The sequence below is a fragment of the Rhinolophus sinicus genome, linkage group LG15 (assembly GCF_036562045.2).
Source record: "Rhinolophus sinicus isolate RSC01 linkage group LG15, ASM3656204v1, whole genome shotgun sequence".
Lineage (NCBI taxonomy): Eukaryota > Metazoa > Chordata > Mammalia > Chiroptera > Rhinolophidae > Rhinolophus > Rhinolophus sinicus.
Window position 1 is genome coordinate 14,911,577 of NC_133764.1, and position 20,071 is coordinate 14,931,647.

Here is a 20,071-nt window from a genome sequence, read left to right on the forward strand (position 1 = left end):
TTAAAAGGCCTTTCTATTAATAGTAAGGGTTGTAACCCTTTTCCAATAATTTATATTGAAAATATTTTATACAATTTGTCACTTACCTTCCATTGTCTATGGAATTTTCCCAAATGCAAATGATTTTAAATTTTGTGTAGTCAAGTCTTTCCATTTTCCCTTTATGAAATTTGTTTCTATGCTTAGAAAAGTCTTCCTAACATAAAATCAGATTTTTCTATTATTTGCTATTATTTTGTATATTTTCTGTTATTTTACTTTTTGAAAAATTATTAAAGCTTGCATCTGGAATTTCTTTTGCTGTATGATGTGAGGTAGAGAGCTAATTTAATTTTTCTAAAATAGTTACAAGCAGTCTTAAAATAATTTATTGAATAATTTATTCTGCTCCTATTAACTAAGAGTTAAGTTTTATCATATACCAGATATACATACAATATATTCATGCTATACTAGAATATATTGTAGATAGATATAGATGCATACTATTATCTGTTTCTGGGCCTTTTTTTTATGTTTGTCTATTCTTGAAACATTGTTTTAGTTACTGTAGCTTTGGGTTATGTTTTAATACTAGTGATGTGAGTTTACACATACCCCTTTATATGTTTTATTGCAACTTACCTGTGACTTTCCCCACCTATTTATGCTTTATGCAAACTTCAAAGTAATTTTAAGTCCCTTTATCTACCCCCCCCCAAAATAAGAAATCCTCCTGGTATTTTTTTATTGAGATGTAATTGACATATAACTTTATATTAGCTTCAAGTAATACAACACAGTGATTTTATAGGTTGATGCAAAAGCAATTGCAGTTTAAAAAGTTAAAAATAATTGCAAAAACCGCTATTACTTTTGCACTAACCTAATATATATGTTGCAAAATGATCAGCCACAATAAGTCTAGTTAACAATTATCACCACACAGTTACAATTTTTTTTCTTTGTGATGAAAACTTTTAAAATCTAACTCTCTTAGCAATTTTCAAATATACAGTAAAAAATATGGGATGTTCACAAATTGTGAGTGTCATACTTGTGTAGCACATTGCTGATTTTCTCGGTATCATTTCCAGTGTTAGTATATGTGCTGCAGAAGTGTCTACTCCTCGTGGTATTTTATTGGAGTTGAATTCATAATGTATTCTCTGCATATCAGTTCTTTTATGTCTCTCACATTTTTTCATTAATTTTCTTGCTATCATTGTAATGGGATTTTTTTCCCATTATACCTTCTAAATAGTACTTGGGAAAAGCTAACTTATTTATTTATATCTAGCCATCACATCAAATTTTCTTGTTAATTCTAAATTTTTTAGCTGATCACTTTGGATTTTCTAAGTATATTTACTTCAATAATGACAGTGTAATCTCTTTTCAATAGTCATACATCTCATTTTCTGATTTCTACCTCATCTCATTAACTGAAACTTTTAAAAGCATTAAATAATAATGCTAAAAGTAGGAATTCTTTTTTATTTTAATAGGAATACTTTAGTATTTTAAACATTTACATAATGTTTCTGTTGTTTAAAAAGGCATAGTTAGCATATTAAGGAACTGTCTATTTTAATTTTCTGAGCTTCTTAGAATAACACATGTTGAAGTTTTAACAGATGTCTTTTCAGCAACTATTAAAATAATTATTTCTTTCTTTGATTTATGTGACGTGTTGAAAAAGTTGACTTAGTGGGATAAACCCTATTTGGACTTAGTCTAGTTGTATTTTAATGGTCTGCTCAATTTGATTTGCTGTTATTTTACTTAGGGTGTTTACATGCATTTCCATAGTGGGCCTGGCCTCTCTTTGCTGTCTTTGCTGTTTTTCCTTTTAGTATTTGAGTATTACGGTGTGCTGACTTTATAAAAAGAAATGGGAAGCAGCTTTTCTTTTTCTGTGACCTGAAAAGTGTCTATCACTTGAAGAGTCATTCTTGACTCTCTCAGACTCTACCTTCAATCTCTCAGCAGTCCTATCACATGAATGGAACATTTCCATCACTTCTTGTGTCAATTTTGTTATATTATCCAGAAGAATCATTAATTTTTCTACAATCTTCACATTTTTAAATCTTTCAACTAACTATAAGTTAGGGATATATTATTACATCTACTTTCCATTCCTAATTTTATTTGGTTTTTGTTTTTTTATGTTTTTCTTAAATTTGTTAGCAACTTGCGTTTTTTAGTTTTCAAAAACTGGCTTTTGTAATTATTGTTTTGTAAATTATTAATTTTTATTTTTAACTTTCTTTTCTTTTTCTTAGGCTTGTTTTGTTCTACTTGTGTTGGATCTTCTGTGTTCATTTGTTTTGATTAGTTTACTTTAAAAACTATGGCTTTGAATATGCCATTACTAATACTTTGGCCACATTCTAATCCATTTATATGTGTATTATTCTGATGATCATTTTCTAAATAGTCTTTGATTATCACTTTGATTCTAATGGTTTTAGGGAGAGTTTTGCTTTTTGAAGTAGAAATTCTTAAACTTTTGTTATTAATTTCTACTTTGGGGTATTTAAAAAAAATTCTATGACCTAATAATTTTTTTTTAAAGTTTGAAGAATTTTGAGAATGTATTTTTGTTGTATACAAAATTCAATATATATAGCTGTTGAACCATCATTATTATACTATTCTTATTGCTTATATTATCATCTTTACCTGCTTGATATATTAAAAGTTAAAATGGTATTATGCCACTACAATTCTGGTTTTGTCAGTTTCTCCTTGTATTTCAAAGGTTTTTACTTTTTATATTTTTATTTCAGTTCATTCTTGACTTGAATCCTACTTTAGTGTTGTGTCTTGTTTTGGTGCTTGTCTTTGCTTGATAGATTTTGGCCTAATACCACCCCTCCAGCTTTTTAAAAAATCTCATTGTCTTAACTATGTCTCTTCTAAACTGTATCTACACATTGCATTTTTAAAAAGTTTTATTAGATATGAAATTAACCATTTAAAGTGAACAATTCAGTGGCATTTAGAACATTCACAATGTTGTGCAATTATCACCGTGATACTCATTGTATTTTAATTCCACTCATTTATCTTTAATTATTAAAATAAAATACTTTGATTATTTTTCTCTGCTTATCTAGAAGAATTAAACAGACTATAATAGGGTCTCACATTAGTTAAGATTATGTTCAGCTGCTAGAAACAGAAAACCCCAAAATAACAGTAACTAAAATAAGATAGAAATAGATTTCCCTGTCAAACTGAAGAAGCCCAGAGGTTTTCTGGTTTGACACTCCATGGTGTCACAGACCAAGGTTCTCTCTGTTTTGTTGCTCAGCTGTACATGTCTTTCATTTCCAAGGACCACTCCCCACCCCCAACGTGTAAGATGGCTGTTGGAATGCCAGTCATTTTAACCAGCATACAAGCCTGTGGGGAGTAGAAACAGTTAAAACAAGGAATGCAATTAAAAAAAATACATATATGTATGTATGTATTTATTTATTTATTTAAAAGACACCTCTCCCTTTAAGTATCTATCCTGGGAGTTCATACATACTTCCGGTCTATATTTTCTTGGCCAGAACTGAGTCATGTGGCCAAACCTAGCTTCAGTGTAGACTGGGAAATATTTTTATTCTGGGTAGCCATGGACACAGCTAAAATCAAGAGTTCTATTATAGAAGGAGAGAAGAACAGATAATGGGAAACAAGTAGTTTCTGCCACACCTCCCATGCATCATGTAGGATACTCTACTTCCTCTTCTCTCCTCTCCTCCAATTTCTTAGTTTTTATAGCTATCAGTAAGATGTTAGGTAATACCGTGTTTCTCCGAAAATAAGACCGGGTCTTGTATTAAGTTTTGTTCCAAAAGACGCATTAGGGCTTATGTTCAGGGGATGTCATCCTGAAAAATCATGCTAGGGCTTATTTTCCGATTAGGTCTTATTTTCGGGGAAACACAGTAGTAGCTATTTATTAAATGCTTACAACATGCCAGTATTTAATCTTCACAACAACCCTACCTGGGGTAAGTACTATTATCCCCATTTTACAGATAAAGAAACTAAGACCCAGAAAGATTAAGCACTTTAAAGTCACACATCCAGTAATTCAAACCCATGCTGTAGGGTCCATATTAACCACTATACACTCTGACCCCTATTGTCATTAAATGTTTTTTCATTGTGGTGTGTACGTTGTCTGTCTTTTCTTTGAAGAATAATTTTTCACATTGGCACTGTTTCAGAATTCTATTAACATCACTTATATAGAATTAAATATCTTTTACTCCTTTTGCTTTTCGTCATTTAGTTTTTGTTGTTTTTTTTTTTTTTTAGGTTTTATATTATTGTTTGTTTTTACTGTTGGAATTTTCAAACATACAAGAAAAGTAAAGAAACTAGTGTAATGAATCACCATGTAGCTTGAGCAGTGATCAACGTTTTGCCAATATTTTGTTTCAATCATTATCCTTGTCCCCCAGCCAGATTTTTGTTCTTGGAGGTTTTAAATCAAATTCCATTCGTCATACTGAAAATACTTTAGTAGGTATCTCCTAACTTGTAAGGCTTTTTCCCCTAGCATAACCTCCATAACATGATTACACATGTCAAAATTAATAACTTGTTAATACATATAGTCCATTTTTAAATTTTTCAGACTATCTAAAAAATGTCGTTTCTCAGTGAATTTGTCAGAATTAAGATCTAAGCAAATTCCATACTTTGTATTTGGTTGATGTCTCTTAAGACTCGTTTAATGTATAACAATTTCCACCTCTCTTTTCTTATGTCATTTATTTGTTGAGGATGTTCTTGATTGTTTTTTTTAAACAATGTTCTTGCCCTTTTTGTTTTGTTTTGTTTTTACTAATACCTTGTTCTACTGGGATACATATTTAAGTAATATTTTTTCTGAAAAATATTTTTTATCTTTTTTATCTTTTATTATCTTTCTGAGTCTTAGTTTATCTGAAAATGACTTTTGCCTTTCCACATGAATGGCTACCTAGTTTGGGGGCAGAAAAGTCTGAGGCCAATTGTGTGTGTGTGTGTGTGTGTGTAAATGGTTTATAGGATTATTGTTTCTCATTATCCTTGGAAATTAAAGACTGAACCAAGATAACTGGGTCAAGGACAGCAATTGTCTGGTAGGTAGGTATGCATTCATTCTATGCAAAAGACAATCTATGCATTACTAATTGAGTACAGCACTTTTTCCCACTGAATGCAAATGAAGCCTTACTTTCCCTTAAAAAAAAAATAAAACCCTTTCCCCCCCAAAAAAAATAAAAAACAAAACCACACCTTTTTGCTATCCATAATGAAGGTGTTGGTCTCTTGATATTAAGTTTCTTAGCATGCCCTTTGAAAGTTCTGGCTTTAAATCTCTTTTTCACTCAGGAAAGTTTCCCTTTCCTTGTTTTTTCTTCCTTTCTCATTTTTTAAAAATTATTGCTCTTCTATCAGTTTTGATCTTTCTGGAAAAGCTTTTAAAGATAAAGGATTCTATTTTTACATTTCTTTGCTTTTTTAAATTTCATTGTTTTCATCTGTTTTTATTGTGTTGTAGAAGAAGGTCAAGTAAGTCATCTATTTCACTAATTCAGTTGTCTTTTGTATTTAACTGCCGCCTACTGCCTTACCTGTAGTTTTTCTTGATCATTTCCTCATATGACTGCCTAATCGAGATTGAAATGCAATTTACTATGGTTGGGCTTTTTTTTTTTTTTTTTACTTTTTTATTCAGGTTTAATCTTCATAAAGTAATGTAAACTACTGTTTTAAGTAGAGGCAAGGTCAGGGTTTTTTTTCCCATATAGATACCCAGTTGATCAAACACTATTCAAAGATCAATTTACCTAATGAACTGCAGTGGTACCTTGTCATAAGGCAGATGATTTATACACGCTTGGGTCTGTTTCTAGACATTTATCTGTCCTTAGGCTATTAATGTTGAATATTAGTTTAAAAGTTTCCAAACTTTTCACAATGACTCTCCCAGAGAAATAGCTACTTATTCCTTAGATTGGTATTCTGAGGTTTAATTGTAATACCTTTTCATATATTAGATGATGTCTTTTCATCCTTATTGGAGCAATCATACTTGTTCATATTGAGAGCTTAGATGTGTCTGTTAAGATTTTCAGGTGCAGATTAATTGACAAGAGGAACATCTGATTTGTACTGCTGGTGTTAAACTCTCCTAGAGGAGCGTTGAAAGGAAACTAGGAGCTAGAGATAGTCATGGCAAGGCGCTACACCCTCTTTGCTGGAGTAGACCAAGTTTCTCAACTCAGATGTTCTCATTCTGAGGATCTTGCTTCTTTTAGAATCCAGCCTCAGCTTTATCTTTTCTTCTACCATACCAATTGTAAGCCAGCAAACGCTAAGTTTCTTCTGATACCCTGGTGGGAACCCAGGTTGTGCCCTTCTAAGTGTACCACAATCCCCTTTGGCTCTTGTCTTAGTTGCTCCAAGATAAGAGCATTAGTGGGGTACTGCTGCTAAGGTCTCATCTACATACTTACCAGGCAGGCAAAGGATTGAACACGAGTTGTCCTTTTCCTCATTCCGGTCCCATCTGCAGTTTGTCCTGCAGAAAATTCCTTAGTTTCTGGTATGTGATTGCCTAGTACTGGTATATGCTTTCTTCATTTTCCCCCATTCATTTCAGTGGAAAACTGGAAGGGTGGACAGAATAGCTAGAAGCATATACTTAAAGCCATTCTAATTACAAGTCAGTGATAGTTTTTTAAAAATGAGTGTCTAGCCTTCCAAGTTGACTACATTGATGGTCATTGTTCATTTTAATAAACACCTTATTAAGGTGAGCATTGTTCTTAAAATGCACTTTCATGGATTTACACGTGTGCGACTTGTTACTTCCTAACAAGTAGCTCTGCTACTTGCCTGTAAACTCAGGAAGGAACAATCTGTGCTCATGAAATTACCCTCAAGTCTCAACTCTGTAGCTTGGTATCTCTCCCTCCCCAACGCCAGCAGCCTAAATATGAGTAGAACCATGGCCCAAAGGTCCAATAAGCTGCACTGAGAAAGATAAGATAGTAAATGATATCCAGAATGGGGTAGCAATGATTGTTTTGAAACTCACGAGTTTCAGAGATCTGCCTGTATGCCTTTATTTGATAAAAATGCTAAAATGCTACGTGGCTCTCTTGCCACTGGGTAAGAGAAACTGACCCTAGGATTAGGGAGGATTCAGAATTTTATGCCCTTGTTGAGCCAGAGTCCTTTCCCAAGCCGGCTTGTTGAAGACTGAGCTGGGTAACAGGGACTGTTTCTTTGTAACTCCAGTGCTGGTTACAATTCTCAGGAATTGGTAAGGAGTAAATAAGAGTACACATTTAGATGTATGGGGTTTATTACACCTGGCTTTTTAAATTTGTTTTGCTTTCTAATATAGCTAAAGTATGTATATGTACTAAGTTTTATTCTTTGTTCTCTAGTGGGGAAAACACAGAATTTTTAAAATTTTTACATAGTAATTAAAATACAAGAACTTAGAACAGACCCTCAATTGATATTTTTTTAATACGAAATTTAACTAGGAAGACCCCCAAGCTTCAAATGTAAAGATACCTCCTTTCTCTAAGAATTAGCCCTGATCAGGGTTCAGACCCTCTAATACGGAGTGGGAGGGGATAAATCACAACTAAAGACCTTGGCACTTCTGTACGAAATTTAAATAACAGGCAGACATATAGAGATTCGTAAATATGTACTTGGTGCCAGCTAAACCACAGAGAAGATACAGCATTTGTGGTCCAGGGAAGTTAAATATTTGTGGTCAACTTAAAATTCAACATAAAACTCTCAATCTGTGATGGAAACTACCCAGAAACTGAATGGAGGCCATGCAAGCTGCATAAATTCTCAAAGGCCTCTCCTCTCACCCTGCTGGGCTAGAAGAGTCTCTTCTCCTTTCTTCATACTGCATAGCTGGCAGCCCCTTCTAGGAGAGAAGGGACTTCTGGCACTCTGGTTACCCACTGAACAAGCCTGCTCTAAGGCCCTCTCCTTTGTAGCTCACTCTGTCACGTCTGGTCAAACGGCAGCTTATCCAGGAGCCTTTCCCTGTCGATCTTGTATAAAATAGCAATACTCTCCCCACCCTGTTACTCTCTGTCCCGTTACCCTACTTTATTTTTTTCATAGCACTTCCCACTACTTGTCCTGTATTTATTTGCTTATTTATTCCTCAATCTCACAAGAATGTTAAGCTCCAAGACAGCAGGAACATTGTTGTATTGATTGCTTTATTTTAGTGCCTTAAATAAGGCCTGCCAGACATAGCAGGTGCTTAATAAATATTTGTTGAATGAATTCAACAGAATACCTTAAAATGTTTCAGGAGTACAGGCTAGGATGCAAAGAGTTATACCCCGCCTTAGAATAGAGTGCTGTTACACAGTAGAGCTTCCGACAGTGAGAGAAACCGAAAACGCCTCATGGTAGCTGCATATGGTCCCGGAGAGGGAGACTGGCACTTGTAGGCAGTGCCTAAGCCTTCAGCTGTCCAAGCTGCTGCTTGTGATAACACCTGGCTTACACATAGCGATGGAATTAACACAGTCTAATTTTCACAGTAAAGAAAATGTTGTAGTGTTTGTTTCTGGCCTTCAGATTTGTTGAAGACCCTCTGGTGTGGGAGCTCTTTCTGGGTAGCATGCAGACTGGGGCACATACATACACTTTTCACGTTCTTTTCTGATACGTAAATGCAGTTCCACTTGCCCAGCTTTTTGTCATCTGAGACCCTGCCTGGTTGGGGGGTCTGTTGTTGCTGACCACTCCCAGGCGTGTTGGACTTGATGATGAGGGATGGATTTGACTGATGAACAGGGATTTTCTCCTCTCTGCTTTTCCTGTGAGGCCTTTGCTAGGTCTTCCTGTCCTCCCAGTAAGAGAAACTTGGTTGCAATAAACACATTAGGTTTTCTGGGTCTGTTCCAGAACCTTATTGTTGATGACGTTTAGCATCTGGTATGAGATGTGATTCACAAACCGTGTTGATGATCCCTAAGATGCTCAGGTTTTAAAGAATTGCAAGTGTATCACCATTGATACAAATATGTTTATAAAAGGTCTAGGAGAACCCATGGTGCCCTATATGGCAGTATATGCATGAAGCACTCTGAAGGACACACCATAAACTGGCAGCAAGGCTGGGGATCAGCGGTCCTAGAAACCAGGCGTGGGAAGATTTTGTTCTTAAAATTCAGTCTTCTCTTTATTTGTTTGTTTGTTTGTACCATAGTGCTGTGTGTTTACACTACACATTACTAAGCAGCTTCGGTTTGGCCTGGTGCTTGAAGCCAAGATGCCACCATATACTTCAGTGCCTCCCGGAGGAGATGCTGGCGATTGAACTTTTCTGCTTTGTCAGCAGCAAGAGTGGCTTTAGCCTAAATAACAGCATTCAGTGTCACCTTTTATCTCTGCAGTCAATAAAAAAAAAAGTTTAGGCTGTGTGTAGGCTTCCCTAGTACAGGCAGGTACAGAAGTTTTCTCTCTCTTATCAGTATGAAGCACTGAAACTGTACTTGAAGCTAGTTTATGCAGTGGTCCCCATTATTCGTGGGGGATTCATACAAGAGCCTAGTGGATGACTGAATGTGCACATCGTACCGAACTCTATATATACTATATTTTTTCCTGTACTTACATACCTGTGATCAAGTTTAAACAACTCTTGCACTTGGGGTTATTATTCAGTAAGATAAGGGTTACCACGGTGATACCCAGACAGCTATTGAGTAACGGCAGGTGGAGTGTATGGCAGGGGTGTCCAAAGTTTTTTCAACGGTTTTCACCAAGGGCCACATGCGGTAAAACACACAAACAGCCGGGCCACTCACTCGAGGTGAAGTACGTATTGCCTCACCTGGTTTATTTAAGTAAACTAAATATATATTTGGAATTTGCTGCGGGCCAATTAACAATGGATTGCGGGCCGCAGTTGGCCCGTGGGCTGCAGTTTGGACACCCCTGGTGTATGGCATGCATATGCTGGGCAAAGGTATGGTTCACGCCCCAGGCGGGCACGCGTGAGATTTCACATGCTACTCAGAACAACGCACAATTGAAAACTTAGGAATTGCTTATTTGTGGAATTTTCCATTTAATATTTTCGGTCCACGGTTGACCACGGCTAACTGAAACTTCAGGAAGTGAAACCGTGGATAAGGAAGGACTATCACTGTTGCATGTCTTTTACGTGGGTGCTTTGAAAGTAGGGAAACAGCATTTATAGCTACCAACTTGCCATCTCTACATCTGTTTCTAGTCTAATAACATGGAAAGATTTTGCAAACAATCAGAAGTATATTCTAACAGCAGGTTTTTTGTGTTTTTTTCAAATCCTGTGAGGATGTGCTTCATAGGCTCAGTGACCAGGAATGGATCAGATGAGATACCAACAACTCTTAATGCCATTTTGCCAAAAAGACCTGCAGAAAAATACATCTCCCTGATCTAAATAAAAGCCATAGTCTTCATTATGCTCTGTTCTGGTCATAAGACAACTCCATATAAATTCTTCGTTCTGTCTGGGCTTGAGTTTACTCTCTGAAATGGGGATGACAGTCGTCCCTTCATAAAATTTCAGTAAGGGTTAAATGAGATAACATAAGTGAAAATGTCTAGATTATAAAAATAAAAGTCTCTCTCAATATATATGTTCTTCATAGTGAGTGGAGGGGGCAGTTACAAAGACTCCAAAGAAACAACCAGTTACCAGTCCAGTCCTGCACCAGATTCCCATATGTCTTCCCAGATTATCCTGTAGTTTCTCTTGCTGTTTTCTGTAATTCATGAGGATTTTCTCAGATTCTCCACCATCTTCATTTTCTGCCCTTTCAGCTGTTACTATTATCTAGTGACTTTAGATGTGGAAAACCTGTTAGATTTACCTTTTAGGCTGAAATTCAGGCCCAACAAGAAATTAGGTAGTTTTTAGGAGGCAAAACAGATGTGCGTATAGTTCCATTATCCCTATAATGGAAACTCTCAAGTGAGGATTTGTGAGCCCTTGAAGGGACACAGTAAAGCACCACTTTGGAAACAAAACCATGCTGTCCTGGGCATCGCAGCGCTTCCCATGTGGGCCTCCTGTCGGCATGCTTCCTTTCTGCAGTCCCATCCCACTCTCCGCCCTGGCATATCGTCCCATGAACATGCCACCTGCCTTCTCTTTCTGGCCCCATCCTTTGACTGCTCAGTTTATTTTTTCCACATCCTCACCCTTTTCCAGTTCCAAGCTAAATAACCTTCACAGATGGCTTGTTCCATCAGAGCTATTTAAGAACACAGGACAGTGAACTGGGGTCCAGAAGGAGCTGCCAAAGCCTAAGGCCGCCCTTCCTACAGAGGCCCAAGACAATTTTGTCATCAGCTCCCTAGAAGTCCACGGACAGTGAGCTTAGAAAGGCTGGCAGATTTGCTGGTGGAATGTCTCTTTAACACTATAATCCTCTAGCAGCTAGCAACTAGTTCTCACTTAGATTTACAAGTCAGAACCTGGAACCGGATACATTGCATACTCCATTTTCCACAGAAGACAGAGCACTTTGTAGTTGGCATTTCTCCCCTACTTTTTTACAGCATGGAAACCCAACAGGAAATGGCAGTCCCATTTGTGTTTTTGATCGTGGTTTGAGTCCTTACTGAACTTCTTTGTGAACTTCTGCAGAGGTCTAGATCCCTGCCCTGCCTGACCTGAAGGGCAGTATTCCCAGCTGTCAGCACATCCTTGGGAAGAGGATGAACTTGAGTCGCCTATTAGAAATCCTGCAGATGAGAGATGACCCAAAATATTACTCTTTCTTCCCTGTCAGCAAGGACGTGTAAGTTTCCTGTCTGCCTCGTCATCGGCTTTGCAATACCTGTCTCTTACATTCCCCCATGTATGCAGTGGTCTGTACGCTTCTGCTCCCAGTCATTAACCCAGGACCCTCCTTCTCTCCGTCATAATCACATGGGTCTGTTTAATTTTGTCCTCGTGACAAGGCGGCCTTTTCCTTGTCCTCACAGTGTTCCTGTGGGACTTTAGACCTCTCTGTTCATGGGCTCCCTCTCTTTCCCTTCCTTCTGTCTCTTCCCTCTCTAACTGTAGCCTTTGTACGTAGATTCCTCTGAGATCACTGAGGAAAGGCAGTGTGTGCCATTTGCTACTATAAGAGTCTCTTTCCCCTTAGTAAGCAGAGTTCCCTTGAGAGACTCCCTCCCTTCCTCCATTAAAGCCTTGTTGGCGGCTTATCTGTTTGAACTCAGGCATAAGGGCAGGGAACAATGGTATGTGTGGAGTGGTCTCGCCAGACCAAGGGAAGTTAATTCTCAGAGAGAGAAGACAGTTGAAGAAGCTTCCTTTGGAGAGAAGAGAAGGAAAGAAAATTCTGTGGCATGGAAGTACTCCCTGAGAACTCAATCAGAAATCAGCATCTCTTCCCTAAGCCTGTCTTCCTACTGAGAAGTAAACTATTGTTCTTTCTCTTCTCTGCTTTCATATCTTCCTCCAAGATCAAGGGTTGCCCGATGAACAACCCACCCGGTTGCTTGCACAGTAAGTTTCTTGGATTGACAGATATGTGTAGCCTTTGTGTGCCAAGTAGGAGGGAGCTTTGATTTCCTTTGTCTTGCCCCCGGACTCTCTGTTGGACCTTCCTCTTTACAGTACACCCAGAAGTCAAGACTGTGTAGTGCAGAGAACTTTCTGAGGATACTCATTGATAGTCTTAAGGGGGCATCCCACAGTGACTAGTTTCCCATATTCATTCAGCTCGTCAGCTGTTCAGCTGATGTCTTGCCCATACTGTGTCCAGGAAAATGAAATTAATCTGAGTGATAGAACTCCTTTTAGGGCAGGTGCTCTGAGAAATTTTTAATTTCATTATCTCTGTTCTTGCCTGTAGCTTAGCCAAGCACCCATTTGGTTTGTGTTCATCTAAACGCAAATTTATCAAAACTCTTTATTTTGTCCTAGAGGCACGCAGGACTTTGGGCTGCTGCTGGGGAGGTAGTACCCTTTCGTGAAAAGGACTTGAAATAGCCCCTTTCTCCAAAAGTACCATTACCTTCCTAAGAGGGTACAGAGTATAATGGACTGAGCACAGACTTTGGAGTAAGACAAATCTGTGTTCAAATCCCAGCTTCACCACTTACTAGACGTTTCTTTCCTCAGAGCTTCGGTTAGTTTCCTCTTCTTCTTTCTATCTCACAGGATTACTGTAAAAATCAAATGAAATAACCTAATGCCTAGCAATCATCACTTAACACTTCATCCCCACCACAGCTTTTCCAGTAAAATGGGATATGTTAGCCCCCAAGAAGCTGTGAGCAGTGAAAACTGCAGAGGAAGTAAATGCTGGCTTGTACGTGTCCCTACCCTCAATCTCCGTAATGGGCTCCTTGCATGCTTGTGAGGTTTTGTGTCTGGAATGTACCCACCCTGAGTTTGTTCAGTATTCGTTTTCACTTGTGAGGATTTCTTTCATGATCACTACCCAAGGGCTTTAGCATGTTTAGGTGATGGCTCTTCTAGAAGGCAAGCCTGTGCCCTTTGTGCCACCACAGAGGTGTTGCCAGCAGACTGGTCTCCAGAGACCACTCCTTACCTCTTTGCACCTTGGCTTTTCTTAAGGAGGCTTTCCTGGCTTCAGATCTGGTGAGAAGTTAGCCAGAAAGCTTGTCCTCAGCCTCCTACGGGACTCACAGGTTTGGCTTATATCCTCCAAGTGGCCTGGAGGGAGCTACAAGGTGTTGGAGATGGCCATGGGAAAGAAACGGCTCACAAAAAGAGCACGGAGCATGAGCCAGCAGCTCCCCACTGCCTGCTGGAGCAGGCTCAGTGAGGCCGCTGACAAGAGTCTTCAGAACACTAAACAGGTGATTAAAACATCAGTACAAGTCTTTCCAAACCTCACAGAAAGCCAAAAACTTAGTTTGGACACCAACAGAAATTTTCCGCTCTGGAGCTTTATAAACTGGTCTGCTGTTTCTTCCTCTGCTCTGTGGCCAGAGGGGAGCTCTGTGCTAATGATTCCATACAAGCCTCCAAGTCTTCCTGAGTGGCTTATCATATGAGAAGAACCTATACCACCTTTTTCCATCAGGAATTATCTCCAGCCTCTCACTGTTAGTTCAGATTCTGAATCATCAGCCCTTCCAAAAACGCCAAGCCCAGCTCTGTGCCCTGTGACAGAGCCGAGCTCCAGCATTAAGGCCAGTGGCAGAACTGAACTGTCTTTCCTCTCCTCCTTTCTAAGATGACTGCTCAGAATCATAGAAACCTTTAAGAATGGTAGGAGACCTTAAGAATCATTGTTGTGCAAACATTTGCCCAAGTAAGGAGAGCATGAAGTGAACTTTCCTCTAGATCCTGCTTTGCCCATAACCATGTCATACCAACTGCCTAAGAGAGGTATACCCAGCCTCGAAGGAGCTCAGGCTTCAGAAATCAGCAGTGAGAGACTGCCACGTCTGAATTTCTGTACCAGATAAGATCTTTCCCCTTGTGGGAATTGTAAGCGTCTCTGCCTGACCCACAGGTAAATGGCCCAGATCCATTGAGAGCTGTGGGCAGTTGGGTACCAATTAAGAGCAAAGGCCCATTCTAGTTCCTCCACTTCTTAGCTGCGTAACCTCAAGCCAGTTACTTCTCTGTGCCTTGATTTCCTCTTCTGTTAAATGGAGATAATGATAATAGCTACTTCATGTGGTGGTTGTCGGATTAGATGACTTGGTACATGTAAAACATTTGGCGGGGCGCCTGGCACGAAGCAGCCATTCACTAAGTGTTATCTGTGACCGCTCGGGGCGCGAGAAGCACAAGGCAGGTTTGTTGTTACACCTTAGAAGGCCCAGGGACGCTCTCCCGGGAAGCTGCTCTGGGGAGTTGGCAAGAACACTGGACGAGGAAGCCATTACACCCGGCTTCAAAGCTCATTTAAATAACTCAAGTTTCCGTTTCCTCACCTATATTCTCATTATCCGAATGTAATAGCAACTGCTTTGTAGGGTGCTGAGAATGTTCTAGATCCTAAAAGTGCCATGACAAATATAAGGTAGTATTTTTTTGTACCTTAACTAAAGTGGAGTTGCATTTTGAAGAATGGACTAAAATTGTGACTACCTTCAGCTAGCCTTGCAACCTTTAAAGCAGTGATTCTCAAACTTTGATGTTCGTAAGTACCTGGAAGACTTGTTTAAAGTGCACTGGCCAAGGCCCGATTCCCAGAAATACTGACTTCCTTAGTACAAAGTGGAGTCCAGGAATCTGCATTTTTAACAGGCTCACTATGTGATTCCGACCCAGGTGGTTTGAAAAAAATGCGTTTTAGTGTTCAGAGGTGAAGAAAGGGAACCTCTTCCATGTGGCACGTACTTACCTTACTTACACCTCATCTCAGATTATGAATAGACTTTCATTAGTAGTTAGTTAGCTTTTAATTTGCTGAGGGGATTCTCCAGATAAGGGTGTAATTTTTTCCCAGAGCATGACATCAGTGCTCGAAGAGCCTCAGTGTCGCCTCTTGCTGAGGTGTGTAGGACCTTGCCCTGGAGCAACAGCCTCCACTAAGGCAAGGTGAGACATGCCCAGAGCTTGGCGTCTTGTGGTATTTTGTTTCCAACTAGAAACTGTAGGCAGCTGTCAGAAGGCAGTTCCTGTCCCTTCCTGAGCCTAAACCTCCATGGGTGCACCACCCACAGCAGCAGGAGCATCTGAGTCGCCCAGGGTGTCTGTGTTGCACAATACTAGGAGCATGTGTCACATAGTACGCAATGTGGCTGGCGTCCCCTCCGTGGCCATGATGTCCTCTGGAATTTTCCTAAGGCTGCCACCTGCCTCCCATGATGAATCATCCACGTTGTCCAAGCACCCGTAGTGTATGTTAGATGCTGCAGACAGATTTTTCTGTGTGTGTGTGTGTGTGTGTGTGTGTGTGTGTACAAATCACAGTGCCTGCCCTCAGGAATCTTACTTAAGAGAGAAAACAGGACAGATTAATGGGAGAAGGACAGTGAGAAGCGTAAACAAGTCAACAGGTCAAATTTATGTATGTCATGAACTTGAGAGGGAATACATTCTCAGATGACGATTTTAAGATCCAAAGAGAACTTGACAGGCTACAATGAAAGAAGTAAATAACAAAATGAAATCAAATAAGTAAGAACAAATGTAAAATCTTACCTTATCCAGAAAGTCAGCTGCACATAGCAGGTGGCCGCAGCACAATACCAGATACTAGGGTTTCTTGGCGGGGTGGCGGGGGGACAGAGACTTAGGTGAAGAAATGTTACAAAAGGCAATCGTTACAGTGCAGGTCTTGCACTCAGTGGGGGGAGATGTTACTTAGCCACATATGTGAAAACAATTCAGGGATTTGTTGATTAAAAGTTCACAGTGTGTCCTCAGTGTAAGGTGGTGAAGAACAAAAGCAGTGCCTTTTGGCCTATTCATAGAATCGAGGTGTCCAGAACGGAACAAGGAGGAGATGTTCCTCTGGGTTCCCTGCTGCCATATCACACATGGGCACTCACTCTAGGAGACGTAGTATTCTAAGTGAAAGTCTTAGGGAAAGAATAAGCAGGATGTTGAGGAGACAGCTGAAGTGAAGGAACAGTTGAAGGAAGTGGGACTGTTTAGCCTACAGAGGGTATAACACCGCCAACTTCAAATAATTTGAGGCCAGTCATATAGAGGTAGAATTAGAGTTTTTTTATGAGGCCCCAGAGGACAGAATTAGAGGCACTTGGAGGCAGATTTGGGCTTAAAAGGCATAGACATTTCTACCAATTAGAAGAGAAAAAAAATAGAATGGGTTCCCTGGTAGCATATGAGCCCCCTCACAGATCCACGACAGTAACAGACCTCTCACACAGCAGTCAGGACTGAAAGTTAACAGAGAAAATAAATCTATTAAGTAGGTAATAATAAAAAATTACTTATATGTTTCTTAAACATTAAGTAATGATGGTTTTAAAAGCTTCCCCAGGGTCTTGAATACTTTCCACCCAAAATATTCAAGAAAGGTAAAGGTTGGATCACAGGGAGAGGATATTGAGGCGGTCCTAGTGTGGCCGGGAACGAAGGGTGACTCACTTGGTGGCATATAAATAATAAGATGTTGAGGGCTGCTAATGAGCGCAGAGAAGATGAATGAAGTGTGGGCCTAGCCCATAGATGCTGAAGGGACACCTGCGCATTTGGAAGAGGTTAGTGTCAGCCTCTCTGGACTGAAAATTATGTGAAGTCAAGGACTGCCTCTGCCTTGTTCTCTCCTGTGTGCCCAGGGTATCTAGCCTAGTCCCTGTCACGTAGTAGGGCCTTGGGGAAGACTTTGTGGACAGTAGGCTGGCAGGCTGGAAAAAGCCTTCTTGAAAGCAAAGCCTTCTTATCAAACTTAAAGGAAGAGAAAGGAATTGATTGCATAAAGGTAAAGGCACTGTAGGTGGGGAGGATAATCTGTAAAGTCTGAGAGGTGCAGAGGGGAGCAGATAGCCATGCAGGAAAATATGGAACAGGTTGCCTGGGGCTTGGAGTTGAGGACTGGGGAATAATAGCAAGAAGTGGGGGTGGTAATGCACAGTGGGGACAAGTGGGGTGTGGGGGCATAGAGGGCTGGCATGGATCGTTGGAAGCACTAAGAAAGATTGGAATTTCGTTTTGTAGCAGGGCTGAGCACAGGGAATTCTCCTCCTTAGGACCCTCTGCCTAAAAAGTATAAAGATAGAGCAGTGTGCCAGGTCTCCATAAGGAGCTTTTCTTCTCCTCAGGCTGCCTCTTCCTCTTCCCTTGGGGAAAAGGAATGAAAACTGTGCCCCCTGAGTGCTGTAGGTAATGTATGGGGTGGGGGGAGTGGGTATTTCTCTCTTGATACAGGAAGTCTTTGAGGTACCTGATCTAAATGGGACCCACCTCCACTCCCCCCACAGCAGGGACTTGGTTTTGTTCTCTACCGAATCCTCAGTGTCTAGAATAGTGCCTAGTGCACACAGTAGGCGCTTACAAATATTTGTTGAATTGAACGCTGTAGATGTCTCAGAAAGGGTGCTCCCCCCACACACACACACAAAATAAATAAAATTAGGAGCAAATTCGGTAAAGGGGCCTGAACACAAACCTAAGGGGTGGTCTCCTGATCGTGCCTGTCTACAAGGCAAATAAGAGTGTGGCTCAGAGCAACAAGAGCCCCAGATACGTTGCTCCTGGCCCAGAACTAACTGGCAGTGCAGAAGCAGACGGCATGTGGATATTTGCAGACTGAGACAGACGTGAGCACTTGCATCCCCAGGGGCTGAGCTTGTAGCCTCCCCTGCTGGTTCAGTAAGTGAGGGCCTCAGCGCCTGTGTTCCAGGTTTCAGACCAGCTGAAGCCGGCCAGACCCGAAAGGCTCGTGTTGGCAGTGCCAGTATCCGCCCCTAACCCCTGCCAATGTGGGTGGCTGCTCTCAGAGCACTCTGCAGGGGAAGCCGATTGGACTGCAGCCCGAGCTTCCACTGCCTATAGTTTGCTCTGTGACGCACTGACTGTTGAGAGTGCACCTTACTCGTACGGTTGGAGTGCAGAGCTCTAGAATAAAATAGTTTCTTTCCGTGAGGGAACAGTTCAAGAAGAGCAAGTTGTACTCTGCCCAGGAGTGCCCATTCTCCTATCTGGCTTTGTTCAGAATGTTCAAGTTCAGGAAGTGCAGGTGGGTAGAAAATGCCTCATTGGGAGGTTTTTCATCATTTCTTTTCTATTGAGAGACCAGAAACAACGACCCAGCTGGTCTTGTTTGAGGAGGATACCGTTAAGAAAAGCAAAGCCACCACTCACACCCCAGGACGAGGGACCAGATGGGCAAGGCATTTGTGATGTTCACTGCAGGCTTTTTTCCTGATGTGTGTGCACTGGTGGTGTGCTTGTCCTAAAACCAAGGTCCGTGGACCTCGCTAGAGTCCTGTAGAATGCATGCCTGCCTCTGGTTAAGTCCAGGAAGCATTTTGGAGAACAGGACGAGGGCTAGCTAGAGAGAGACTGGGCCTTCCCTCTACCAAGTAACCTGCCCAGCAGCCTGGATCCAGCACCTTAGCTCTGAATAAAATATTTCAGCAGCTTCAACACCCAGGTGAGCATTCCAGGGCCTCTCCCCTCCTCCCTAGGAGGGAGCCCCACGTTTCCTTGCTTACCTCTGAGTCTGGCTTCCACACATTGCAGTGGTGTTAGGCAGGGTGCCCTCCTACCTCTGAGCAGAGTGAGACAGCCAGGAAGGAAAAAAGTCACAGCCACTCGTCTGTTGAGCACTTACTGGGCTTAGGCACTTTGCTAAATTTTTGATATGTATTATCTCTTTTAAACCTCACAAACAACTTGAGCCAACAGGCTCAGAGACCTTAAGCAACTTGTCAGAGGACACACAGCTAGGAAGTGACAGTTAACACTTGAACGCAGGTTCCAATCTTAAGATCTCAGGTTCAGGTCTCATAGACTGACTATGAAGCCCAGGTCCTTGAATAACTAACTCCCTATATTGCTTCAACTTGCATCTTCCCAGAATGGACCCGTTTTTCCTGCTGTACTTACCTCCTCCCTGCCAGTGTATGTTCCCCAATGCTCTCCCAACTCTCTCTCCAGTGGGAACATAATCTCCCTCTCAGTAGCCAAGTACCTGCACCTTTTGGAGTTTACAGTAAAACTATTGGAGTAGCCTCTACCCCCACCACCGAGTGTTCCCACCTAACCATTTGCCAGTTCCCACACACCCCTCTCTGAGACTTAAGGCCGGCACACGCACACGTGCGTGCACACACACACACACACACACACACACACAGTGGATATGGATGGGGTGAACAGACTGCCATACCGGCTGATTAGTAACGGCCCACGTTGCCTCCGCTAAGAAGGAAACAGCTGTTGGGACAGACACGTGGAATGGTGTGACTGCTATGGGTTGGCTGATGATGTTAGCATTTCATCTTGTGACCTATTGACCCTTCAGCTAGCACAGACCAACCATAGAACTAGGGAGGGCTGGGTCTGGACATTGGGATCAAAAGGGACTGAGGGAGAGACCTATGCTTAGCTGCCTTGCACAGAAAT

The 20,071-nt window shown here is 40.9% G+C and overlaps 1 protein-coding gene across 3 annotated transcripts in view; it reads left to right on the top strand.

The window, feature by feature from the left end:
- Positions 1–20,071, top strand: part of SMG6 (SMG6 nonsense mediated mRNA decay factor) — a 188,621-nt gene that overhangs the window by 141,050 nt on the left and 27,500 nt on the right. The gene's annotated exons all lie outside the window — the stretch shown is intronic.